Source organism: Camelus ferus, chromosome 32 (genome assembly GCF_009834535.1).
Source record: "Camelus ferus isolate YT-003-E chromosome 32, BCGSAC_Cfer_1.0, whole genome shotgun sequence".
Classification (NCBI taxonomy): domain Eukaryota; kingdom Metazoa; phylum Chordata; class Mammalia; order Artiodactyla; family Camelidae; genus Camelus; species Camelus ferus.
In genome coordinates, this window is record NC_045727.1 from 15,942,712 (window position 1) to 15,970,012 (window position 27,301).

General features: G+C 42.5%; 1 protein-coding gene across 4 annotated transcripts in view; it reads right to left on the reverse strand.

Moving 5' to 3' along the window:
- The window catches only part of LOC116660893, a 377,599-nt gene extending 351,872 nt beyond the window's left edge, over positions 1-25,727 (reverse strand). For all 4 annotated transcript variants that reach the window (XR_004316534.1, XR_004316533.1, XR_004316532.1 and 1 more), the window contains exon 1: positions 25,453-25,727. The gene's annotated coding sequence lies outside the window, so the exon portion shown is untranslated. The remainder of the gene's footprint in view (positions 1-25,452) is intronic.
- Positions 25,728-27,301: the final 1,574 nt, after the last annotated feature.

Sequence of the window (27,301 nt, forward strand, 5' to 3'; positions counted from 1 at the left end):
CAGGAAGTGAGAGATGCCTTCTGAGCCCAGAACTCCTGCTGACTCCATTTTACTAACAGCGTCTTAACTGTGCTTTCTAAGTACATAGGCGTATGTGCATGCATGTGTGTGTGTGTGTGTACGGATGTGTGGTGTCACCAAGGTACCTGGTAAGCCATGAAAATGAGGAAGGAGGGACCAATATAGATTTAGCACCTTCTATAAGCCAATGAGGTGTGTATCATGATCACCTTTACAGAAATGAAGAAACTGAGACTCAGAGAGGGAAAGAGCCTGGCCAAAGGCCGCCCAGATCCACATTCCTCCATGCCAACCCTCTGCCCGACACAACATGGCTGCCACAGCGGAAGCTCTCAGTCAAGTTTGCTCCCTTCAACTTTGACATCGCCTTCTCTCTAAACCGTAAGTTCCTTAAAAACAGAAATCACATGCCATGCCTACCAGACCTGGCAAACAGTGTGCGTTCAAATAGCTGTGGTTATCATACCGTGCTGTGCCCTAATCCCTAACTGTTTAAGCCTATAAATTCATTCTTCCACCACACTAACTGTTCTCATGCTTACTTCAACTAAGGAACCATAGTAAAACACAAAACAAATGGTAGCTATTCAGTAATTATGCCAATGAAATCATGACAAAAGATGATATTTTACAAGGGATCTAGAAGACATTTTTGAGTCTTTCTGGTCCACACAGGTAGCACCTCCAAATTGCAAACATAAAGCGCTGAACAAGGAAACTTAGACAAAAATTACAGTCGCTGCTTATCAATCCTCAATTATGTCAGACACAGTGTAAGGTGCTTTCCACGTATTCAATGTTCATCCACAAAATGCCCCTAGAGTTGGTACTTTATTCCTCACTTGATGGACAAGGAAACAAGTTCAGAGAGGTGATGTGACTTGCCCAAGGACACATGGCTAATGAGTGGCAGAGCCAGGATTCAAATCTAGGCTTGTCCATGCACTCTGCCTCACATCCTCCCCAATAGGACCCCAAAAAGGATAAAACTCTAATGACTCTCTTCTAAATAGAATGAGCTTCTCTGATTTCTTCCTCTGATCATTCATTCATTTAAGCCACATTTCCTTTACGCCCTTTGAAAGGTACTTAGGAAAGACATGTAAATTAGACATAGTCCCTGCTCCCAAATGCTCACAGATGAGACCAGTGACGACTTAAAATAAGATAAAGTGTTGTGAGGATTCAGGGGGCCAAAAAGGGGAGGGAGATGAATGGGAAAAAGTTTCTAATGTATGAGATTCACTTTCCTGATACCTATACCGAGGAGGTGTTAAAAGGCCATGACTTTAAGGGTTGATTCAAAAACTAACTGTAAACAAATAGATATTTTATAGATGTTACTTTGGTGTAGTATCCAAAGTACTCTACCTTCCTTAAACAGAAAAGGTGATGACAGTTTATTAAACTGCATTAGACTGAATATCATTACATCGTTGGAACATCTACTGCAGAGAGTTGTTTTGACTTGAACTTGCTTGTGTTGGGCTGAGTTAGGTTGTAGGACTGAGCAGTGGTCGTTGTACTGTATTGTGTTGAGTTGTATTAGGTTGTAAATTGTTGGGATGGTTTTATTAAATACTGTCAGGTTGAATTGGATAGAGATTATACTTAATCAAAATTTAAAACTTCTTCTCTTGAAATACTGACAAAAGAAGGAAAATACAAGCCACAAAGACATTTGCAAATCATTTTATCAGTTGATAAAGAGCTCATAGCAAAAATATATTTTAAAAACTCTCAAAACTTACAAACAAGAAAACAAAACACTCAATAAAAAGATGAGCAAAGATTTCATCAAACACTTGACTAAAGAAGATAGAGGAATCACAAATACATGAAAAGATATCAACATCATTAGTTAAATACAAGTTAAAGCCACAATGATATACCACTACACACTTATTAAAATGACTGAACTTAAAAACACTGACCACACCAAGCGCTGACAAATGATGTGGAGCAACTGGAACTCTGATGCACTGCTGGAGGGAATAAAATGGAACCACCACTTTGGGAAACCATATGGCCATTTCTTATAAAGTTAAACAGATGCCACCATATGGTCCAGCCATTCCATTCCTAGGTATTTACCCATGAGAAATCTAAATACATGCCTATACAAAGACTTGTACATAAATGTACAATGTTTATCTGTAACTGCCAAAAGCGGAAAACAACCCACATGCCCATCTGCCGGTGAAAATACAAACTGTGATATATCCATACAATGAAATGTCACTCAGCAGTAAAAAGAAACTAACTGTTGATATATAAAACATCATGGATGAATCCCAGAAGAGTTTGGCTATGTGAAGGGAACCAGGAAAAGAGAGAGTACGTACAGTGTGAACATAGTACAGACTGTGTACATATAATCTATGTATTATATACTTTATATATTACATACAGTGTCAGAAAGGAAATCAGAGTTGGGGTGGATAAACGGAAGGAAGGGATTAAAATGGAGCACAAAGACACTTTTGAAGGTGATGAATATGTTCATTATCTTCATTGCGGTGACGGTTTCACAGGCAAAAATGCATGTCAAATCAATAAATTATACTATTTAAAAACATGCAGTGTAAGTCCATTATAACACAATAAAGCTAATAAATAAACACAGCATATCATAATTTTTGGGTACTGGTAAAGTAGTGGTTAGAGGGAAATTTATAGTTTTTAGTATTTGTATCTGAAAGAAGAAGGTCTTAAATCAATTATCTAATATAAGCTCTTACCTTAGGAAGCTAGGAAAAGAAGCACAAATTAAATCTAAAAAAAGTAGAAGGAAGAACAATAAAGATGAGAGTAAAAATCAATAAAATACAAAGCAGGTGAATAATAAATAAAATTAACAAACAAAAGCAGATTATCTAAAGAGATCAATAAAACTGATAAGCCTGTAGCCAAATTGCACAGGAAAAAAGAAAGATGGCACAAGTTATTAAAATTAGTAACGAAAGTGGGGATCTCACAACAAATCCTGCACACTTAAATATACTAAGGGGTTATCATTAAAATTTATGCCAATAAATTTCACAACTTAGATAAAATGGAAAAAATTTGAAAGGCTCAAATTACCAAAACTGACTTTAGAAAGAAAAAGAAAATCTAAATAGTCTTATACACACTAAAGAAATTGAATTTATAATTAAAAACTTTCTCACAAAGGGAACTCCAGGAAAAGACTGCTACACGGTGACATCTATCAAACTTTTAAGAAAGAAATAATACCAGTCCTCTACAAACACATTTAGAAAATAAAAGTGGAAGAAACACCTCCCAACTCATTTTATGAGACCTATATTACCGTGATATCAAAAAAGGGAAAAAATTACAGGAAAAGAATTCTGCAAGCCACTAATCCCCCATGAATTCAGGTGTAAAAGCCCTTAACAAAATATTAGCATACTGAATACAAAATATGAGAAGATAATATATAATAGACAAGTGAGATTTAACCTAGGAATGCAACATGACTTAATATTTGGAAATCAATTAATACAATCCATAATATTATGACAAAAGTTCATGATTGTCCTAACTGACACAGAGGAATTATTTTTAAATTCAATATTCACTCATGATAAAAACTCTCAACAAACTAAAGGTAGGGAACTTCTTCAAACTGATAAAGGGCATGTGGAAAAAAAAACACAGTTAACAAACAATGGTGGAATGTCATTCTCCCCAAATACTGGAAAAAAGACAAAGATGTCCACTTTCACCACTTCCATTTTACAACATCCTGGATATCATAACCAGTGAAAAAAGCCAAGGAAAACAAACAAAAGGTATAGAAATTGGAAATGGAGAAGTAAATCTGTCTTTATTCACAGAAAATATGATCATCTAAGTAGAAAATCCTAAGGAATCTATGAAAATACTATCAAAACTAACAAATTAATTTAACAAAATAATATTTCTGTATACTACCACTGAACAATTAAAACAGAAAATATAATTTTATTTACAATATCATGTAAGTATGTAAAATACTTAGGGATAAATTTAATGAAATTTGTGCAAAACCTGTACACTAAAAACTACATAACATTACTAAAAATATGTAAAGAACACCTAAGTAAGTGGAGAAATATACCACATTCATGGATCAGAAGACTTATACTGTTAAGATGACAATTCTCCCCAAATTGATCTGTAAATTTGAGGACTCTCAATCCAAATCCAAGCAAGTCAGAAATGACAACTGAATATAAAATTTTTATGAAACACAAAGAATCCAGAAAAGGCAAAGCAATTTTTGAAATATGAAGACAGAAGATTTACCATACCTGATATCAAGACTTACAATAAAGCTACAGTAATAAATACAAGGTACAGTTGGTAAAAGGTGAGCCATACAGATTAAAGGAATAGACTAAAGAGTCTAAGTTTTCCAAAGAAGACATACAAATGGCCAACAGATACATGAAAAGGTGCTCAACATCACTAATCATCAAGGAAATGCAAATCAAAACCACAATGAGGTATCACTTCACACCAGTTAGAATGGCTATCACCAAAAAGACAGGAGGTAAGTATTGTCAAGGATATGAAGAAAGGGAACCCTAGTGCCCTGTTGGTCGGAATGTAAACAGCTACAGCCATTGTGGAAAACAGTATGGAGGTTTCCCAAAATATTAAAAATAGAACTATCATATGATTTAGCAGTCCCACTTCTGGGCATATATCCAAAGAAACTGAAATAAGGTCTCAGAGAAATATGCATTTCCTGTTTATGACAGCATTACTCACAATGGCCAAGACATGGAAACAACCCGTCTGTTGATAGATGAATGGATAAAGATGTGTGTGAGAGAGAAAGAGAGAGAAATAACAGATATATAGATATATACAGTGGAATACTATTCAGCTATGACAAAGAAGGAAATTCGGCCATTTGCAACAGTTTGGATGGATCAGGAAGGCATTATCTCTGGTGAAATAAGCTAAAGACAAATACCATACAATACCACTTATATGTATCTAAAATAGACAAGCTCAGAGAAACAGAGGATAGAGTGGTGGCTGCCAGGGGTGGGGAGTGGGGAAGGGTGGGGGGATATTGGTCAAAGGGTACAAACTTCTAGTTATAAGATTAAGAAGTTTGGGGATTTAAGTACAGCACGATGATTATAGCTGATGATACTGTATCATATACTTGAATGTTGCTAAGAAAGTAGATGTTAAATGTTCTCACCACAAAAAAAAAAAGAAGAAAGGACAGCTGCATGAAGGGATGGAGGTGGTAGCTAATATTATGGTGGTAATCACTTTGCACTATAGAAGTGTACTGAATCAACATGTACACCTTAAACTTGCACAATGTGATCAATCAATACATCTCAAAAAAACTGGAAAAATTAAGAAGAGTCTAGACTCACACAAAAACGGTGAACTGATTTTCAACAACAATCCCAAAACAATTCAGTAAGCAAATTCCTTTCAATAAGTGGTACCTCTCTCATGAACTTGTATGCAAAAATCCCTAACAAAATTTTACAAATCAAATCCAGTTAGAAATAAAAATGATAATATATCATGACCAGTTGATATTTATTCCAGAAATACAATGGCCCAAATCAGTAGTGTATTTTTCCACTTCAACAGAGGAGAACAATTACATGATTACTTCAATAGATGCAGAATATCACTTGACAAAACTCAATGTACATTCATGATAAAAACTTTTAATTAAAAATAGGAGAGGGGTGAGTATAGCTCAGTGGTAGAGTGCATGCTTAGCATGTGCAAAGTTCTGGGTTCAAGGCCCAGTACCTCCACTAAAAGAAATAAAATGTATGAAAAAAAGAAATAGGAGGGATCTTCCTCAATCTGATTTTTTAAATTTAAATACATCGAAGATTATTCTTAATGGTGAAGTACTGAAAGCTTTCCCCATGAAATAGGGAACTAAATAAGAATGTCTGCTATTACCAATCCTATTCAGCATTGTACTGGAGGTCCTAGCCAGAGCAGTAGGAAAGAAAAAGAAATGAAAACTTAAGGATTGAGAACGAAGAAATAAAACTGTCTTTATTCACTGGCGATATGACTGAGTATGTGAAAGATCCAAAACAATCTATAAATTACTAGCATCAATATTTTAATTTAATAACGTCACTGGATACAAAGCCAATAGACAAAAAATTGATTTTATTTCTATATACTAGCAATGAACAAATGGAAAAGAAAATTTTTTTAAATTATGAAACTATAATAGTATTAAAATTTTCAAATACCTAGAAATAAATCTAACAAACAATGAGAAAATTCATTACACTAAAAACTACAAAACATTATTGAGAATCAGAGATGAAAAGATGGAATATTTCTTACACTGTGATGGAACAACTGACTACATACATGTAAAACAAATAAAATTAGATTCCTACCTAATACATTATGCAAAAACAAATTTTAGGTTACTCAAAGACCTACTAGGGAAAAATTAAACTTTTTAAATTGTACAATAAATTATAGGAAGGTATCTTACAACCTCAGGATGGACTACCTATATTAAACCAAACACAAACTCACAAATTATAAAATTAAAGATTAATAAATGTTATTAGATTTAACTTGAAAACTAGTACACAAAGATATCTCACACAATATTGAAAGACATATGTACCGGTAGAAAAAAATTTTCATTTCACATAATCACAAAATATTAGTAATCAAAATATATTTTTAATTGGTTTACAAAAAAGATAAACAACACTATGGGGGGAAATGACATAAGAAATGAGTAGATAATTCACAAAAGAGAAAAATAAATGTCCATTGAACATACGTAAAGATACACAATCTTGCTAGTAATCAGGAAAATGCAAATTAAACCCACAAAGAGATACCATTTTACACACATCAGATTGGAAAAATATTAAGCCATCTGACAATGCCAATTGTTGGCAAGAACTCTTATCCACTGCTCGTGGGAGTGTAAATTTGTGCAACCATTTTGGGGAGCAACTTGGCAAACCTAGCAGAGATTAAGATATGCATATCCTTGCACCTAGAAATTCCACTTCTAAGTATATACCTTTAAAACTCTTGCATATGTGCACCAGGAGATGTGTACAAAAATTGGAAACAGCCTACATGTCCATCAGTGGAAAAAAGAATTAATGTTGGTATATTTATACAATGGAACACCATATAGAAATTAAAATGAATGAATTAGAATTACATATATCAGCATGTATAAAGCTTTAAAAAAACATAAAATGTATTTTAAAATAAAAGTTGTAGAATGATACATATGGCATAATATGACAGATATAAATCTAAGAATATGCAAAACAATACCATGTATTATTTATGGACACATGTAGTAAAAATATTTTTAAAACATGACATACACGAAGTTTGGGATGGGACTATATTTCTGAATCAGGAAGCAAATGAATGAGATAGTGGAGAGTAATACAGATGGAGCCAACTGTTTTTGTATTATTTTATCCCTTAAAAGAAAAAAATGAAAGGTCTGAAACAAATACATAAAGCAAAAAGTCAAGATATAGAAAAGCTGGGTGATGGGCATGTAAGTGTTTATTGTATTAGTCTAGTAGTGTGCTGGTAGATATTTAACCATGAACTCCCCTAGGGAGAAGCCCTCATTTGTAGTGCTGGCCAATTGTCATGGTGGAAGCACTCCTACCATGGCCAATTTCAAGCTATCCACGTGACTTCACTGATTAGAGTTGGGAAGGGAGGGACACAATAGGTTCTTACGAGACAGAAGAAACAAGCTCCAACATATCACAGTCTTAGCTTTCTGTGTGAAATAGAGGAAAATAAAAGTAAAACACTAAGCAAAAATAATTTTTAAAGCATACGTGCATATGGAAAGAAGTCAAAGTGCAGGTGCTCTATGAAAGCAAGAGCTAGTGGGTGGACCCTGTCATTCTGTTCCTCCCCCAGGAGAACCAGAGGGGCACCTTTCCTACTCCCATGTAGCCCAGTAGCCTAGACTCTCTCTGACATGCTAAGAGTTACAACGATATTTCACCTCCTTTGTTGACAGTGACACTTCCTCACTCAGCAAACAAGCAGGGAGGCTTCCAGAGCGGTCGCTACATAGGGATCTGATTGTTATTCCACAAGACTTGAGGCACAGGCAGGCTTATGACTTGGAGGAAATTGCAGACCCATATTCCAAACCCAGACAGAAATCAATGGCCAAGGCCACAGGACCTTCTCTGTGTTCAAACTCCCAGGGCACTGGACTGGCTTACCTGGCTCCAACTGAGAAGTTCTAAGCTTCGGCCAAATTGTTTAGGATGGCAAGAGACATAGAATCTTAAAGAAGAAAATATCCTTAGTGAACATTTGGCCATCTCTTTTCAAACAGTGCCCTTGGCACACTGGTTTTCATTGCCTCGGCACCACTGTGGAGTTGAGGGCTGGGATCAACACCCCTACTCCCTCTCCACTCATAGCAGCCCCTCTCTTAAATGACCAGAAGTGTAAGCCTTTCTCATAACGATTTCATCTGAGCATCTGGTTCTATGTGAGAAACAGTATGGAAGCCACTGAAGTGATAACCCAACTCATGTATTTTTGCAGTTGTGGAAAAGGATAATCTGGGAGAAAAATGGATGTTCCCAAAGTCACACAAATAGCTGGGCCAGAACTCAAGTCCCTATGTTCAGACTCCTGGCCCAGCTCTTCCTGCCCATCCAAACCCTCAATCCATTCCCACCATCACTGGGACATCAGGCCCTTCTCTTCTGCTTCACTGGGAAGGAGGCCCACAAAAACAGGCAAAAAGAAAAGTGGGAATAGGTGAAGAATCAAAGGAACTCCTTCCCTGGCTGATTCGTATGAACAATGGCCCTAACTCCCTGGCCAACGTCCGAAGACAGGACAGGTGCTGCCAGGGGACTCCCCTCAAACACTTCTCACTGAGCTTCTGGAGAACAGCACAGAGAAGACATATACATGGTCCTTCTTCCTCGACAGTGCAACCAAGCAGACAAACGCAGGCTTTCTCATCTGTTTGAATCCCAGAACCATTACACACCACCCCTGTGACTATGAGCAAGATGACTAACCTCACTGAGATTCAGGCTCCTCCTCTGAAGAATGGATTATTCGTAGGCTCAGCGTGGTTATAAGGGTCAAGTGATGTCACAAACATAAAGCCTTCAGCCCAGAAGAGTGACTCCATGGCAAATGCCCAAAACATACTGATCCTCATGCTCTAACCCACAAAACACTCAGTATGAAAGGCAGGATATACTCACAAATAACTATAATACAGTCAGAACAACAGCCAGTGTTAATTGAGCATCATGTGTGAGGCAGTTCACTGACTCCTTTTGAGCACCTCCCTTAATCCTCACAACAATCCTATGAGATGACCTATTGTACACAGGAGAAAGCTGAGGCTCAAAGGGCATGCCTAACTCAAGCTCAATGCACTGAAGCAAGATTCCAACCCAAGTACATCTGACCCGATAGTCCATGCTCTTGGGTGGTTTACCAGCTGCCTCCCATCCCACTTCCTGGCAACAAATGCTGTCAAGTTCCAAAGGATGGAGCAATCACTTCCAGTGGTGGCAGAGCAGAATTGAAGGCTTCTTGGAAGAGGTGATCTTGTAGAATGAATGGGAAGCGAAGACCTCCTGGACTGGATAAGCAGTGTCCACAAAGGCAGAAGATAGGCCAGTGCTGGTTCACCTAAGAAGTTGTCTGGCAACAGACTCACCTGCAAATGTGATCACTTGCACTGCCATGCCCTGCCTAATCCACAGCTTTCCAGGTGGGGCAAAAGAACCATTGACAATATCTAGAGATGGGATACTTAGGTTCTACACGTAAGGTCCATGGAGTCAGACTGCCTAGGTTCAAAGCCTACCTCTGTCACTTACCAGCTGTGTGTCCTTGAGCAAGTTACTCAACCACTCTGTGCCTCCATTTATCCAGCTGTAAAATGGGGTTCCTAGATAGAGTATAGTTTGGGGTGACATGAAGACTAAATGAGGTGATGCAAAGGAAGCATTTAGCATGGTATCTGCCCATAACAAGCTCTCAGTAAATGTGCTATTATTGTGGCTCTTGTCAATATCATTCTAATTTGCTGTTGTTAATGCAGATCTTGGGGATTGAACCCAGGACCTTGTGCATACTAAGCACCCGCTCTACCACTGAGCTATACCCCCGACCCCTCATTCTAATTTTGAGAGACTATACTTCCCAGCAGTCCTGAATCTTGGACTGTTGAATTAATGTATCCTAAAAATCAGATGCCTTGGGAAATTGGACACATAGAATTTCAACATCTCAGAAATGCTAAAAATTAGATTCCTGGAATTAAAGAACCTTCAAACCTTAGAATAAAAAGACAGTTCAAGCCAATAAAACTTACAACATAAATTTTCCCCTAAACGCTGCCCTCCTCCTCTCTCTTCAGGGGATTGGAACTATTATTTTGTCACCTGGATCCTTGACTTTTCTCCCCAGAAAATATATGTATTATTATTTTTTTGTTTCAAGGAGAAGCATTTATGTTTTTTTCCCTCCCTTCCTCTTTTTTGCTCTCTGTACTGAGAATACAATGTGATGGGTAAAATATCAAGTGCAGTAAGTCAAAATTTCTGACAGAAATAATAGAGCCCACATCCATTTCCAGCCGTTCTCCCAGTGATAACAATTAAGCTCCGGACAGTTTGAACTTTTTACAAAGAATTAATGATGCATGTGAACACGGGGGGAGAACAATTGCTAATAATTTATGAAGTCTTCACCAGCTCAAAGTAGTAAGTTTGGTAAAGTGAGGGGGAAAGGCTTTGAAAGGTAAACACTTTGAAAAGCCATTCTAAGGATCTGCCCTGTCAATTGAGAATTTACTACATTCCATTAAACAACCTAAAATAACTTCTATGGTAATCACCCTTCAGATACAGGCGCCGGTGCCGACAAAGGTATTATTAAGTTAAATTACCCTAAAAGTGTTGGATTGACAGAAAGGTTCAGTCAATGGTTTGGAAAGCCAGGGTCCCTAAATGACACCAGCAAACAGATACTGATGTTCTGGGGCTGGAGAACTTGGCTTTCCAAGACCTGGCGCTAACAGGATTTCAATTTGAGCTTTTAAATATTTCATGCTCCCCCTGCAGATCTCAGGAGGAGGGCTGTGGGATTCACAGAGGTGGAAGCCGGGGCCCCTCCTTGCCTGGGCTTTTAGGGCCAGGATTTGAAACGTAGCTCTGAGTGGAAATAAACAAAGAGACATATGGTGAGGAGGGCTTGTCTCTTTGAGAGAAGAAGGGAGTGGTGAAAAGAGAATTCACCAGCTGGGTGTGATTGAGGGAAAGAGGAGTCTCAATTTATAGATAAGGGAAATGAAACCCAGTTTTCTTATCTCTAAGGGAAACAAGGTCTCTTACCTGAGGCCACCCAGCGAGTCCATGGCATTCACTAGAATGTAGAGTACTTCATTCCATGATGGTGGCTGGGGGGTGCAGATTTCCCTCTCCACTGATTTTGATGGCTCCCCAGAGTCAAGACCAGTTTGCATATTGCAGGACCCCATAAGTATTTTTAAATAAACTCTATTAATACGTAACATACATGCCAAAAGATGCATAAGTCACAAGTTGCACAAGGGTGCAACCAATCAATTTTTACAAATCAAACACAGGACTGAGCTCAAGACACACAAAATTCCCAGCTTCCCCCACCCCATCCTCAACTACCCAGAGACTGTCATACTCCCAAGTCACTATCCAACTCCAAAAAACAACCACCCTCCTAACCCCTAACACAGTTTGTACAGCTGCTGAACTTGAGGTGGATAGACTCTCATGGCATGTGATCTCGTGTCTGCCTTCTTTCACCCAAAATCATATGTGTGAGATTCATCCATGTTTTTATACGTGTCTGTGGTTTGTTCACTGCCATGGTGCTTGGTTTTACACTGTGTGAACATACCACCATTTCTTTAGCCATGCTTCCATTGTAAGCATTTGGGTTGTTTCTACCTGGGACTAAAGCAAATAGTGCTGCCATAAACTTTTTTTCACAAGTCTCCTGGTGCATATATGTGTATATTTCTGTTGGATTTATACCAAGAAGTGGAATTACTAAGTCACACGATACACATGAACTTGGCTTTAGTAGATGCCAACAAACAGATTTCCCAAATGGCTGTATCAATTTGGTCTCCTACAAACAATGTAAAATAGTTTCAGTTACTCCATCTTCTCACCGATGCTTGGTATCCCCTAGCTTTCTACATATCTTAACCATTATGGTGTGTGTGCAGTAGTATCACATTGTGATTTTAATCTGTGTTATTCAGTTGACTCCTGAAACTGAACATATAATATGTCTACTGGTCATTTTGATACCCATTTGGGTGAAATGCCTATTCAGGCCTTTTGTCCATTTTTCCATAGGATTATCTGCCTTTCTCATGTTGACTGTGGGAGTCCTTTATTTGGTCTAGATAAGAGTTCTTCATCAAGCATATGGATTTCAATTATCTTCTCTTATTCTATTTCTTACCCTCTTAAGTGTCCTTCAATGAATATTCTCAATTTTCATCTTAAGTTTAACATGATTTATCTATTTTTATCCCCCCAACCCCAGATTATCTGTTTGGTGAAGAAATGCTGCTGGGAATAGAAGCAAGGTGTCTTGGAAGCCTGGCTATTCTTATTTTACATGCTTCAAATGAGGAAATTCAAGTGTCAATGGTGTATTTTAGAAGAACTTTTTACATAAGGTGTGGTATTCTGCATACAGCCAACTGCTGCCCCTATACAAGTATTCATTCAGTTAACACATATTTTTAAGGACCAACTCTGTGCCAGACTCTGTCCTCAGCGCTAGAGGTATGACAGCACAAAACCAAGCCCCGTTTATGTTTTAGTAAGAGACAGAAACCATACACAAGTCAACTAGTAGAGATGTATTGATAAGCACTAAAAGTAAAATCACAGGGATGACAGGAGTGACGTGACTGGGGAGGGGTCAGAGAGTCCTCTCCAGGGTGATGGTTGAGCTGGGAGCTTAATGATGAGAAATAACTGGACTTGCAGAGGCCTAGTGGAAGAGGGCTCCAGACAGAGGAAGTGTGGAAGCCTTAGTGTCTGAGGGTCACAAAAGAAGGCAGTGTGACTTGTGCACATTAAGTGGGGAGAGAGAGAGGAGATGCAGTTGAGTTGTGAAAGGCCATGGACATGAGCTAGAACATAGTGGGGAATTATATCTGATTCTCCATGTCGGTAACAGTTTTGCTGCTGGGTGTATCAATCTGCACCTACTGTTCCTTCTACTTCCAACACCCTTCCCTTCTTCATTCTCTTGAACAGTATTAAACACTCAGGACTTGGCCCAGACACCACCTTCTCTGTGCAATCCTCTTTATCTCTCTCTGCCCCTTCTCTTTTACACACACACACACACACACACACACACACACACACGGCAGAGTGAGCCCATTCCTCTTCTGTGCATTTCATCATGAAAGCATTTCATACAGGGGGCCTGCATTTCTTTGTCCCTCAGGAAGCAGTTACTCAAAGATGGGCTTCTGATCCAGGGTGGTGTCACATGAAGGGAACACAACCATGGTTATAAAATGGGGGTGCTCGCTGTGTACCAGCTCCATGCTACCCATTTTCCCGTTTCATCACATTTCTTCCTTACAAATATCCTAGGACGTAGGTGCTACTGTTATCCCATTTGACAAAGAATTGAGGCTTCAGGAGGTGAAGTGACTCTTGACCTAATCCACCTATGCTGAGTACCAACTTCACCCCCTCAGGAAAGTCCTTCCTAGCTAAGACCACCTCCCACACAAATCAGATCCTGCTCCAGGGACACCTGCGACTCCCTGACGTAACCCTGAGCCCAGCCTGTCACCGTGCCCTTATCTGTGCCAGTACTGGATAATGTCTGTCTTCCCCACTAGACTCCCGGCTCCATGGGGTCAGGCCTGGGTCTGCCTGGTTCATCTTGGTATCCCCAGAGTGTAAGACATAGTAGGTCTCCGGAAGAAGAATAGAAAGGGAAGAAGATCACACCAAGAGAATTAAGAAGGTGAAAACAGATTCTCCTGGGGTTCCTCTTCCGGTTGCACAGAAGGGGGGAAGAGGGGGAAGAGGACTTTAGGGTCTGACATTTTAGCCCCAGAGGAAGCGAGGCCCTCCATGGCCTTCCCTCCCCACCATAAGCCTTCCTCCACCCACGCAGGGTCTTTGGGCCTGCAGAACAGAGCCTCCTGAGCTGCAGAGGCCTGCTCTCAGCCTCCTGTGTGCCCTCCCTTCATCCTTAACTAAGCTAAGCTCTCTGGGTCCCACGCCTCCCTGCTGGGAGCTGCAGAAGCAATTAATCCTGCAGGGTCCCCTACTGTTTTTGGGATCCAGAGACTCTGGGAGCCTGACAGCTGCGTGTGTTCACATCTGGGAGCTGTGGAAGGCCCGCCCAGGCTGCTCTGAGCACAGGCTGACCTGTCAGGGTGCTCAGGAGGGGATGCCCCCTGGGGTACGGAGCAGAGAGAAACATCTCTGGGAGAAGACACTGTCTTCCTCCTCCCACAACTGCCTAGTGAGGCCAGGAGCAAACGTGCCCTCCTCCAAGAGAACATCACTGTACTGAAGGCACAGTGGTGGAGACAGAAGCCCACCTGAATTTCCAAACACCAGGAGATACAGCCTGGCTTGACTGCTAATGTTCTGTGTGACCTTGGGCAGGTCACTTAACCTCTCTGAATCTGTGAAATAATGGTAAATCTGGCAAAAAAAAAAAAAAAAAAGAGTATCTCCTTTTCACAACTGTTGGGGACATTAACTGAGGTAATTCACATAAAAAGCTAATCACAGGGCCTAGTAACACTCAATAAATGGAAGCTATTGTTATTTTGTGCATTGTTATCCATAGCTCTTAAGGCTGTCATTAGGACTAAATGAGATAATGTAACTAAAGCTTCTAGATAGAGCTCAACACACAGTAGTTGCTCAATAATCATTAATGTCCATCCCAAATTTGGAGTGCCACCAGTTACATGGGACTGGAGTCTCCATCCATCATAAGGTACACAGTTAAATGTTCCTAATATTTAGGTGGATGGATGGATGGGTAAATCTCAAGTAACATGATGCACCTCTTCATGGTGACATGGTGAACTTTCAAGTTATTTTTCAGAACAACACAAAGCTCTCATGAAGGCCAAAATTTCAGCACCTTTTTTCTAGACCTTCTGATTATCTCACTCTTTCTCTTCCCCTGATACTGCACTTACCTGGTATTCCAAACATGCACGTGGTCCTTCCTGGAGGTAATTCAGCACTGCTTACAGATAAGGAACACTAGTGTTACTGCCATTTTACACAGGAGGAAACTTAAGCACACACAGGTAAGGAAGAAAGCCCCGCAGTTAGCCGAGTGGTAAAGAGCCGAGGTTACAACGCAAGCCTGTTTGATTCCAAAGTTTCTGCCTCCTCTTTCATGAAAACTCCATCTTATTGGGGAAGTTGAGACCCAGCAAGGGCTGGTGGCTTGCCCAAGGTCATACACATGGTTGAGGTTCAGAGTCCAGGTTAGAATACCCTCTCTTGGCTTCTTCCACCAGCCAGATTCCAGAGCAATCTTTTCACAGACTCTCTTGAAGTCCTCTCTCCCTGGTGTGGTAATCTCTCTTTCCAGCCTTGGGGGAGCCCTGGGCATACTTTGTGGCCAACAGTAACATAAAACAGGTAAAAAACATTTCAGTTAGATTTTCTCCCTCATGCTTGGTGAGAATTTTCCAGGTCTGGGCACCTTTGAAATCTCTCAACGTCAGCCATTATCAGCTGTAACTGGCACCTCTGCTAATAAATTGAGACTGTCACCTCTCCCAAACTGCATTATTACCGTTTATAATTTTGATTGTTCATTTGCATACGAAAATTAGTCCTGTGACATGCGTGAATTTTATTTTATTCTTGAACTAATTATAAACAAGAATGCCACATTATTTACATAACTAATTATTGTTCCTTATGTTCCCCTGTTTTTAAATCGGGGGCCCATTCTCCATTGGTTAACTACGCAGATGAAAAATCCAAGAACATTTCTAAAGTTTAGGAACTTGTTCTATTTGCATCAAATACAAATTTCTTTGAATGAGAGATAATATGCTTTCCATTTTAATAGGCCTAAATTAGGTTGATCTTAATTTATAGTTAATTTGAATGAATAATTCCTGTCTACCTGAGTCTGTTTTTCAGCAGCTCATTGTAAATGTTTATTAACCCATAAATCTGCTTCCTTCCTTTAGGAGACAATTTTAAGGGCCCCCCTCATCCCGCCAAACTAGAGGGAGTATGGTGCAGAGGGGGAAAAAAAGCACAAGAGCAGTTAAGAAACCATGGTGCAAGTCCCTATGCTGTAAGTCACAAGCTGTGTGCCTTTTCGCAAATATCTAACCCTCTCTGAGCCTCAGGTGTCTCAGTCACTAAATGAGTGGATTGAATTAGATGGTTACCAAGATTTTGACCCTCTCTTACATTATAGGTTGTGCGGAGGCAGAGATGTCTAGGTATCTTCTTCATCTTGCCTTTCATTATACCTGCTCCCAAATCCCTCTTTTGATCAACATCCTAAATCCATCTTCCCTCATGGAGAGTTGACCCATTTTGTTGACCACTATAAAAAAAGAGGGAAAAGATCCTACCAAGAAGAGAACTGGAAGGGCTGCCAAGCTATCAGTGGTCATCCAGGCACTGGTGAACCACTGGGAAGATGGGGGTTGTTCAGATCACATGACTCCATGGAGGGGCCTCCAAGCCATCAATCATGCCATGAAGATATGAAGTGCACTTCTGTATCTTCAGGGGGAAGAACTCTGGAGTCCAAAAGACCTGGATTTCAACCCCCATTTTATCCACGTCACCAAGCAACCTCCCATAAACACTGTCATCGGAGCCTCCATTGAACCATTCACAAGAAAGGGAGGAGTTCCTCTCTCTAGATCCCACAATTAGCAAGGAAAGGGGGCCCATGTTCTCATATTCATTCATTCCCACACTCACGCAATACAATAAACAGTGATCACCTTACTCCGGACCAAACATTGTTTTAGATGTTGCGTTTTCTGCAGGAAAAAAATAAAAACGGTAAATCCCTGCCCTCACTGAGCTTAAATTCAATTTCCCTTTTAATATTCATTCAGTCCTTCAGTCAGTCATCACACACACTGACCACTGTGTCTGGCTCTCTACTGGCACTCTACAGGTGAGTGAGATCAGTTTCTTGACCTTGAGGGTCTGGTAGTGTAAAAGGGGGCAGATCCTACTTTGGTTATTGCCTATCACATCCACAAGACAGGACTTCTAAGGAAATGGATACCAGAGATATGAACTCCAAATAGGTCACAAATGCATACTTAAAATAAAACAGGTCTGGGTGCGGGCAGAAGTGGAAGTTAAGTCCTCGTTCTCCTGGCCTGGGAGGGACTCTGCATTCACACAATGACCCTTCTGCTAAATTGATGTATTAATTTGTTCAAACAATTGTTCCTGTAATTAGACAGAGAATGCCAAGCAGAACCCACAACAAAGGTGTCTTATTTAGCCCTGTGAGGGAATCAGGTGACCTCTCCCCTAGTCTGTTCAGTGATCAGACAGTGGGAACAGGACCATTAATTTAGGTACAGACACAGCTGTCCAAGCAGTCAAGGAGCTAAGTGGCCCCAAAGTTGCCAGTGATCTGTGGTCTGTGGCTTGGTTAATGACACAGCCTTTATTTTCCTAAGTCTCATTATCTATTTATTATTCAAAGAGGTTTACAGTTGGAAAGGACCATAATTAGAATGAGCAGCAAGACTCACTTAGTACAGACAATCTTTCTAGGGTGCTCTCGAGAGATGAGGGCCCTCAAGCTTCTCAAAAATGCCCATCCATATGGGGCTCACCACTTTATAGGGAAATGGAACCAAAAAGCAATGCTTTAAGAAATGTAAGAAATATCCATATGAGGAATACGCTCATCGGATCTTGGGCATTAATTGGCTGCTGCCCTTCTTTCCAGGGAAGCTCAGCTAATGGGGTGGGGGATGCATCTCTGTCCGGGGTCCTTAACTGAGATCTTTGCCCTTGATGATCCTGTAGTTTCTCTGGCCCCTTGAACACTGGTGAGAAAGAAAGGAGGGAGGGGGAAGGAAGGGAAGGGAGGGAGAGGAAGAAAGAGACAGAGAGAGACAGTACTGGAGGAAAAAAAATGACTGTTTTGACATGGTTTTCAAGTAATTGCAGTTACCGAGAAAGAAAATTGTTTTCCTTTGGAAAGTCAAGAGAGCACTTCCTCCCCCTTCACCTCCCCCAACACTGTGTTTGTGAGTACAAGGCTGTCAGCCTGTGGTTTTGTTATGTTCAAACTCCTGTGTTGAGACTTGCCCTTACAAGGGCCTTGGGTTGAAGAGAAAGTCGAGGATCCCAGTTCAGCAACTAAGGGAGGCTGCTTCTAGGCTAGTCAGTCGGGCTTGGACTATGGCTGACCGCCATACTGCCATCACCAACTAAAAGCGATATGAGGGCAAATTACAGAGCTGAGTTCTAATCCTGGTTCTGCATTCATATGCTGTGTTGCCATGGACAAGCATCCTTCCCTCTCTGGCTCTCAGGTATTACAACTTCAAACTGAGGGAGTCAGGCTACCTAGATTTGAGGTCACTCATCCCTCTGTTGACATTCTGAAATTCCTCAAACAAAATGTTTGTTTCCAGGGGTGAAAGAAATGACTACATTTCTCACTTAAAATGGCCCAAAAAAAGCATCTCCCCACTATGAATAGGCAGCTACTGGGCCAAGCAGCAGAAATGGAAGACTGTAGGTTCCTCAGCATAAGAAACATCTTCGCCTCCCATAAGACAAGATGCTGAGCATCCCGGGCCGGCAGTGTTCACCACTTTACTCACTCACTCTTCACAGCAACCCTAGGAGGTAAGCACAGTTACTATCCCCAATTTACAGGTAAGAAAACTGAAGCCCAAGAAGTGTAGTGACTTGTTTAAGATCAGCTATAGGAGCTGGCACTCTAAACCCCAGCTTTTTGAGTCCAAATTCTTCTCACTATACTGGGCTTCCACACAAGGGCCATTGTGAACACACAACCTGCTGTGACAGGCCCCACTGACCTCAGGGGTCAAGGCTCACTCAGCCCCTCTGAACTGGCTCTGTCCTGACTTCTGGGGAACAAGTTCTCACTAAGGCCTCTGTCGACTAGTTTTCTTCTTGGATACAGGTAAGGCAGGGCTCCAGTCCCAGGCACAGGGACCTAAGGCTGGCTTTTAATTAGGGGGCCCATGATTGATTGCTGTGGTTTCGATAACAAGCATTGTGAGACCTGGGGAGATCATTAAAACAAGCAGAGAGGTAGCAAGGCTTCCTCAGGACTCGTGCTGGAGGACGTACAGGGGAAGAAGGACAGAGGAGGTCCCTTCTCAGGGAGCACACTGCTGCTTCCAGACCCAGGGCTAAGACAAACAGGACCAGACCTGGGTCTGTTTCCACCCCTCCCACCCAGTGCTACCTACAAGGAGGAGAGCTACTAATGAAGCTAAACAATTATTTACCTCCTACTAGCTGTCAGTTATCGGGACAGATGGTTGTATACCTTCTTTATACTTTTAACAAAAATGTGAGGGCAGAATCACTAGCCCCCTTTTACAGATGAGAGAACTGAGGCCCACACAAGCAAAGTGACTTGCCTAAGGTCATTCAGCCAGTAGTGAGGAAAGCACAAGTTTCACGTGCTAATTGCTCTACCGGGGTTATACTGGTTAATCTCCTAACAATACTATGAGGACAACAGATTGTCCCTATTTCACAGAGGAGAAAAATGAGGCCAAGAAAAGTGTGATGAGTCACCCAGGGTCCCTACAGTAAGGAAGTAAAAATGTCTTCCTTCTATCTCCATACTCTCAACACCAAATTCCCTCTTAAAACTTCAACTCTCATTTTCAAAGTCAATTCTGGTTGACCCCAGAGTTCATCCTCCATGCCCTGCCCAGACAGCACCCCCTTGACCCCCGTGCCCCCTGGGGATTCCGTTCTGTGTTATTTCCCTAGGGCTGCTGCAACAGAGTACCACAAACTGGGCAGCTTAAAAACCACAGAAATTTATTGTCTTGCAGTTCTGAGGCCAGAAGTCCAAAATCCAGATGTCAGCAGGGCCAGGCTCCCTCTGAAGACCGCAAGGAAGGATCTCTTCCAGGCTTTTCTTCCAGCTTCTTGTAGTTCCTTGGTTTGAGGCAGCATAACTCCAGTCTTCACCTGGAGTTCTCCCTGCATGTGTGTCTGTCTCCGGACACCTTTCATGAGGACATCAGTCATACTGGATCAGGGCCTACCCCACTCCAGCATGACCTCATCTTGACTCCTCACATCTAAATGACCCTATTTCAAAATAACACCACATTTGGAGGTACTGAAAGGACTTCAATATAAGGATTTGAGATGGAGGCACACAACTCAATCCATGACTCCTTCCAATTCCACGTGTCTTTACCTACGGGGAACAGGCGAGTAATGAGGCTCTACCAGACCCTGGACCGCTACAGATGTCATGACCCCTCCCTCTGTTCTGCACCACCCACTAGCCTCACCCCTCTGTCCCAGAAGCCCAAGGCTCTGCTTTGGTCCTGGTGTCATCCTTTATTAGTGACAGCCTGGGGCTTGGCTCCATCCATGGTGGAACAGCCAGGAAGCAGAGAGGATGCTCTCATCTCTTCCAGGGAAGGCAGGTGAATATTTCATACAGTACAAGGGAGTGGAATTCCATACAGCTACCTCCTGCAAATGCAACATGACACCTGGTAATGGGGCAGTATCAGTACAAATCCAGCCTTGTGGCCGCCCGAAACCTCCTGGTAATTCCTCACATATTGTGTTCGTGTTACTGTAAATACAATCGCCAAGCTCAGGCTTTCACTGTGGTCAACTGATCGGTAGGGATCACCCCCATTTCTGCAGCTGAGAAGACTGAGGCCCACAGAAGGTAAGTGGCCCTCAATCACCCAGTGGGTGAATGGTGCCCAGCTGGGCAAGAGCCAAAGAAGCAGAGAAGGAATAAGGAGGGCCGGTTCCCAATGCCACATCTGGAAAGAGGTGGAAGCAAGACAGAGGGGGCTCAGTGGGCCACGCCCTGGGGGTGGGATGAGGAACAGATGTAGTTAGACAGAAGAAGAGCTAACTGCCAGGATACAAGAAAGAAATGGAGCCCAAGGAGATGAGTGGACCTGGGCTGCCAGGGGAGGAAGAAACCCCAAGTCAGGCATCGAGAGGTGGGGTCCTGGGTTTTGACAGAGAGAGATCCCAAGCCGGAGGGAGAGTGCGTCCATACTTCCTGATTGGCCCAGCCAATGCCTGGGAGGTGAAAAGCATCCAATCCCTAGGATGAAAACTGTGCATCAGGGCAGCCTCCTGTTTTGGTAGAAAATCTATAGCACTTAAGAAGGAACCAAAACTAGAGCCTAGATGGAGGAGTGGGAGCAACGGTTGGTTATTCTCCTTCTGGCCTCCACCCCCCTTCCTTCCCTGCTCTGCTCTTGACTCTCAGGAGGCTGACCCATGAAGACCACATCACCTCATCTTCTAACTTGGGTGAGGTAATGAAGCCAATGGTGGGAGGTGGGGGAAAATCAGCCAGGGCCAGATACTCAAAAAACCAATGGAGATCTCACCACAAAGAGGAGAGGGACTTCTTAAGGATGAAGCCATCAGAGAGAGAAGAGGGGTTGAAAGATAAATGTCTGTGTTTATTCAGGCACCTGGATCCAGCCATGCCTGAAGGCCTGCTTTGAGAGTTTTTAATTTGATGATCCAATAAACTTCCTTTTCCTTTAAGCTAGCTTCTGTATCCAAGCGTCCTGACTGGCTCACGTGATCCTGTGGTACTGTAAAATGAGTAATTTGTATGCGATTGGACCACCCAGAGTTTTAATCACAGCTCTGCATGACATTGGCAAGACATACCAATCTCTGGCTCTATTCTTTCACATCTGCAATCTCCCAGGGAGAAGAATAAATTATTAAACAAAATAATAGCTATTAAAGCATCTAGATTATACTAGACAGCACCCAATAAATGAGAGTTTACCTAAAAAATCTCCCTTTACTTGGTCCCAAGATCCTAATAAGGAAAATGTGGACCTCAACACTGATGAGTTTGTATTCCATATACTCCCTTATACTGTCATGCTCTCCCACACCCCTTGGGATATTAGTAAAAACTATCATCCCGTGTGAATTTTGTGCAAGTGGCACAATCTTGCTGGGTCTCAGTTTCCTCAAATGCATTATTTACCAAGTGTTGTGAAATTGAGTTAATAGGTATAAAGTGTTAGAACATGGTCTGGGATGTAATATGTGCTCAATAAATGCTGGTTATTTTATTGGTGGAGGTGGTGGTTTTAAGAAGTAGTACTGTTTATCATCTCTGAGCACCTACTCTAGTTTTATTTATACACCATCTCATTTAGACCTTGACAATATAACCCTGTGAGGTCAGTGATAATGTCCCAATTGCACAGATGCAGAAACAGCTCAGAGAAGCTGAGGTGTTTACCTGCGTGTTGATTTGAATACGTGTGCCCTGACCCAAGCTCGATTTGTTTGAGGACAACCTGGCGTCGCCTTCCCAGGGTGGTGTCCCCACCTGCGTTCAGCCAGCCACAATCTCTGAACTTAGAAAGGCATCTTTTTGGCACTCAGCAGGTGCAAGCTCTCCAGAGAAGTTTGCTTCTCCAGTCGTCTCCCTTTGCAAGCACACTTTCTGTTCCTGTGAATGAAACTCGCTAAATGGTATGGTGTCTGCTCTAATTATAGGCTCCCCAGCCTGTGCCAAAAGGAAGCTGGTTAATGTACACTTGAGTAGATTTCAAATCGGATTTTGTGAGTCCCCAGCATGAGGAAAGGAGGCCAAGTTCTCCTCCGGAAGAAAATAACGGGAAATGCTGGCATCATTTGTGTTCCCGGCTTCTCTCCTGCTGGAGAAGGTGATGCCTTCTGTTTCCCAGGTTACATAGTCCTCTCTCCAGCTTCTTTTCCTCTGTCTCTAGCCTTTTCCAGGAGCTGGGAAGCTGGGGGGGAAGAATGGGAGAAGCAACCCAAGGTGCTGAAATGGAGGCAGTGTAGCTAAGTACAAAACTACTTTGGAATCAGAGGAAACTAAATTCTGAATTCAGTTCTGCTTCATTTCCGCTTTCGCCACCTTTCTGAGTCTCCAGCTCATCTTCTATCAAACAGGGGTGCCAGTCCTTTCTCCACAATGATCCAAGGATGTGAGCTGCAGTGTTTATTTAACATTTGTCCAACATTTATGTGTGGCTTCTTTTGTGCTACATTGCACCAGTTACAGCAATGAATGAGATGTGGTCCTGGGATCTTTAGAACTCCTGGTCCAGCAAGGTGCAAGCTATTTTTTTTTTCATAGTTGAGTAAAGGTAGATTTATTTAGAGAGATGCATACTGCATAAAGTGTAAATCAAGACAAAAGCAAGGAAAGAGGTGTGGCAGTTGGGTGCTCAGGTTAAAGTAAAAGTAGATACACACTCCACAGACAGAGTGGGGGCCGTCTCCGAAGAGGAGGGAGAGAAAAGGGGCCCAGGTGCAGGCCATTTGATGCTTATCATATATTGTGATGAGAGGAAAGGGCTCTACAGGAAGGAGGGACACGTTATTCTAGAACTGGTGCATCCAGGAAGACTTCCTGGAGGGGATGTATCTAGGCTGCAACCTCAAGGATGACCCAAATTAAAGGAGGACAGGAGAAAGGGTGCACTCCTTTACATGATAAGAGCCCACGTGAGGTCCCAGACAGGAAAAGAAAACAACGCACTCCAGAAACTTCATTCAGAATGGCCACAAATCAGGGTAGGGGGAATGGCCAAAATGGCCAAAATACAGAAATGTTTTTTAAAAATCATGGAATTCATTAGAGCCCATCCAAATAACATTAACAAAGAACACTTTTTTTCTCTGGTCTATCTCTGGCACTAATTTATAAGCTTTTCAAGGACAAAACTGTCTTAATCATATCTGTAAGTCCTATATTCTTTTTTACATTTATTTTTCATTTTTAAGTATCATTTTATTCTTTTATTGAACTACAGTTGCTGTTCAATATTATATAAGTTATAGGTGTTCAATATAGTGATTCACAATTTTTAAAGGTTATATTCCACTCAGAGTTATTATAAAATATTGGCTATATTCCCTGTGTTGTACAATAGATCCTTGCAGCTTATTTTATACATAATAGTTTGCACCTCTTACACCCCTAGCCCCTCCCTCTCCCAACCGGCCCACTAGTTTGTTCTCTGTACCTGTGTGTCTGCTTTTTTGTTATATTCATTGTTGTGCTTTTTAGATTCCACACATAAGTGACATCATACAACATTTGTCTTTCTCTGTCTGACTTACTTCACTCAGTATTATAACCTCTAGGTCCATCCATGTTACTGCAAATGGCAGTATTTCATTCTTTTTTATGGCTGAATAGCATTCCATCATATATACATATACACACACATATATACACATACACATACACATACACACACACACACACACACACACACACACACATATACATCCTCTTTATCCATTCACCTGTTGACAGACACTTGGGTTGCTTCCACATCTTGGCAGTTGCAAATAATGCTGCTATGAACACTGGGGTATCTTTTAGAGTGTTTTTAGGCTTTTTTGGATATATACCCACTTGTTTTTTGTTTTTTGTTTTCAGATATATGCCGCATTTCTCTTTAAGAAATATTCTAAAGAGGGGGAAAAACAAAGGAAAAAAACAAAATTTCTGCACCATTACTGGCACTATCATTATTCTGGCGAGAGCAACTACACTTATTATCGGTTTGGGTATTTCAGAAACATCCTCACAGACACACCCAGAACCTTTGACCAAAAGTCTGGGCACCCTGTGAGCCAGTCAAGTTGACACACAAAATGAACCATCTTCAAAGCGTTATAGGAGAGACCCGCCACGAAGAAGAGGTAGAAAGACCCTGAACTCACCTCCTCTCATGAACACACCAAAATCACAGCTATCTGCAGAACCACCACGGATGAAAAAGACCAGAAGCTACCAGAAAAGATCTACAAGTGAAGAAGGACCCACAAGGAGACAAGCAGGAGGCGCGGACTCGCGATACAGCCCTACCCTCAGGTGGGCGACCCACACACTCCACACGTCCTTCCAAAGGAGAGGTCTGAGCCCCACGTCCAGCTCCTGCACCAGGAAGAAGAGCTCCCCGAGCACCTGGCTTTGGAGGCCAGCTGGGCTTCATTCCGGGAGGCCCGGGGGGCGGAGGGGAAACCGAGGTTTCGAACTCAAAGGGCACACACAGACTCTCACGCGCTCCGGGACCCAGGGAAGAAGCCGTAATGCTCTAGGAGCCTAGGCCAGACCTACCTCTGGTCTTGGAGGGTCTCCCAGAGAGGCGGGGGACCGCGGCTCAGCCCAGGGCCACAGACACTGGCGGCGGCCATACTTGGGGCCTCCTCCTACCGCAGGGCATTGCTGCCGGCCTCCGCCAGCGCCCGGCCGCACCTGACAGCCTGGACGCGCTCGTGCTGCGACACCTCAGGTCAGGCAACTAACTGGGCGGGGATGCAGCCTCACCCATTAGAAAGGCCGCCTAAGGACTTCAGGAACTCCCGGAAGCCTCCAGAAACTTCCACATCCACCAGAGGGCCCAAGACCAGCTCCGCCCACCTGCCCCAGAATCCCCTGCGGCCTGACCCCGCCCTAAGGGGCAGGCTCCAGCCTCTGGACCAGCCTCCGGGCCAGCCTCGGCCACCAGGGGGCAGCCTCAAGATGCAGGAAAACCACCATCCCGCTTCCCCGGCTTCCGTAACTAACCTGCTTGCTCATCGGGCAACCAGAGAACACCCATACTTGAATGTGCCAGACGACACGGTGGGCATTTTGCATTCACGACGCCTTGTTTAAGCCTCACAGGAACCCTTCACATGAGAACAAGGGGCCGAGAAAGGGCTCTGTGGACCCTAACAGGATGGGAGTGGGCTTAATTATAGCTGAATTGAGCATTTATTAGTTAGACACTGTGATGAGTGTTTGACATGCATTATTTCATTTAACATAAATATTAACCCTGCAATGTATTCTTTTTACAGGGAAGAAAACTGAGGTCAAGAGATGTGAAATCACATGCCGAATGGGTGGAATAGTGGAGGACTCATGGCTACTCTTGACATAAATCCAACTAAAAATAAAAACCCTTAAGCCCATGTAAGGAGCTTACAGGCTCGTGTAGCAGAAAAGTTCAAGGGAACAGCATCAGACATGGCTGAATCCAGGCACTCACGTATCTGTCTTTTCCATCTCTTAGTGTGCTTTGTGATAGTTTTATTCTCTGACAAATTCTCTTTTGGAGGTAAGGTGGTCAAAAACAGCCCTAGGTATACCCCAAACCAACCACCATCAAAATGCAAGTCTCATTGGACCAACCTGAGGACACGTGACCATTTAACCTTCTCCCTGTGGTCAGAAGGATTGGAAAGTGCTGTTGTCCAGACTGGGATTGCATGCCCACCCCCTGAGGCTGGAAGGGGTTTCAGATGTAGGAAAGGGCCATTCCCACTAAGGAAGAACAAAAATCTGTTATCAAAACCCACAGAGCAAAATGAAGCAGCTGAGTGGCAATGGCCCACCACGTGGGGATCTGACCCAGCGCCGCCTCATTCACAGCCTGCGTGTTAACCAGTTTGCTCCATCCCCTCTGTTTTGATTGCCTCTTTCTAATTCCCTGGCCCTGGGCTAACCCCTCTCGGAGTCCCCTCCTGCAGCCCTCGGCGCTGAGCACTGGTACTTAACGGTCATGCCAAGCGGGTGATGGATGGCAGCTGCCGCGAAGACTCTTCAAAGGGGACAGACAGCTGCTTGCTTGGAAATGGCTCTTCTGGAGGGACAAAACCCAAATGCAAGCACACACTGTGGGGCTGCTTCAGCCCTTTGTGGATTCTCCCCTTTGGCCCCCTGCCTCCGTTTCTAATTTGCACCCCAGGCCCGTGGGTAAAGTAAAATGTTCCAGGCTGCTCTGAGAGGCAGAAAATCTTAGCAGAAACAAAATTGTGTGACTATCCTAGCAGCCAAATAATTATCTGTTCCTTCCTATTCTCAGAACTTTAGCCCTGGAAGATACTCCAGGTGGCTTCCCATCAAGCAGAGGCGGCCCAGAAAGGGTGAGGCCTTATCCAAAAGTTGCACAGCCAGAGGGTAGCAGGAGAGCTAGAATACG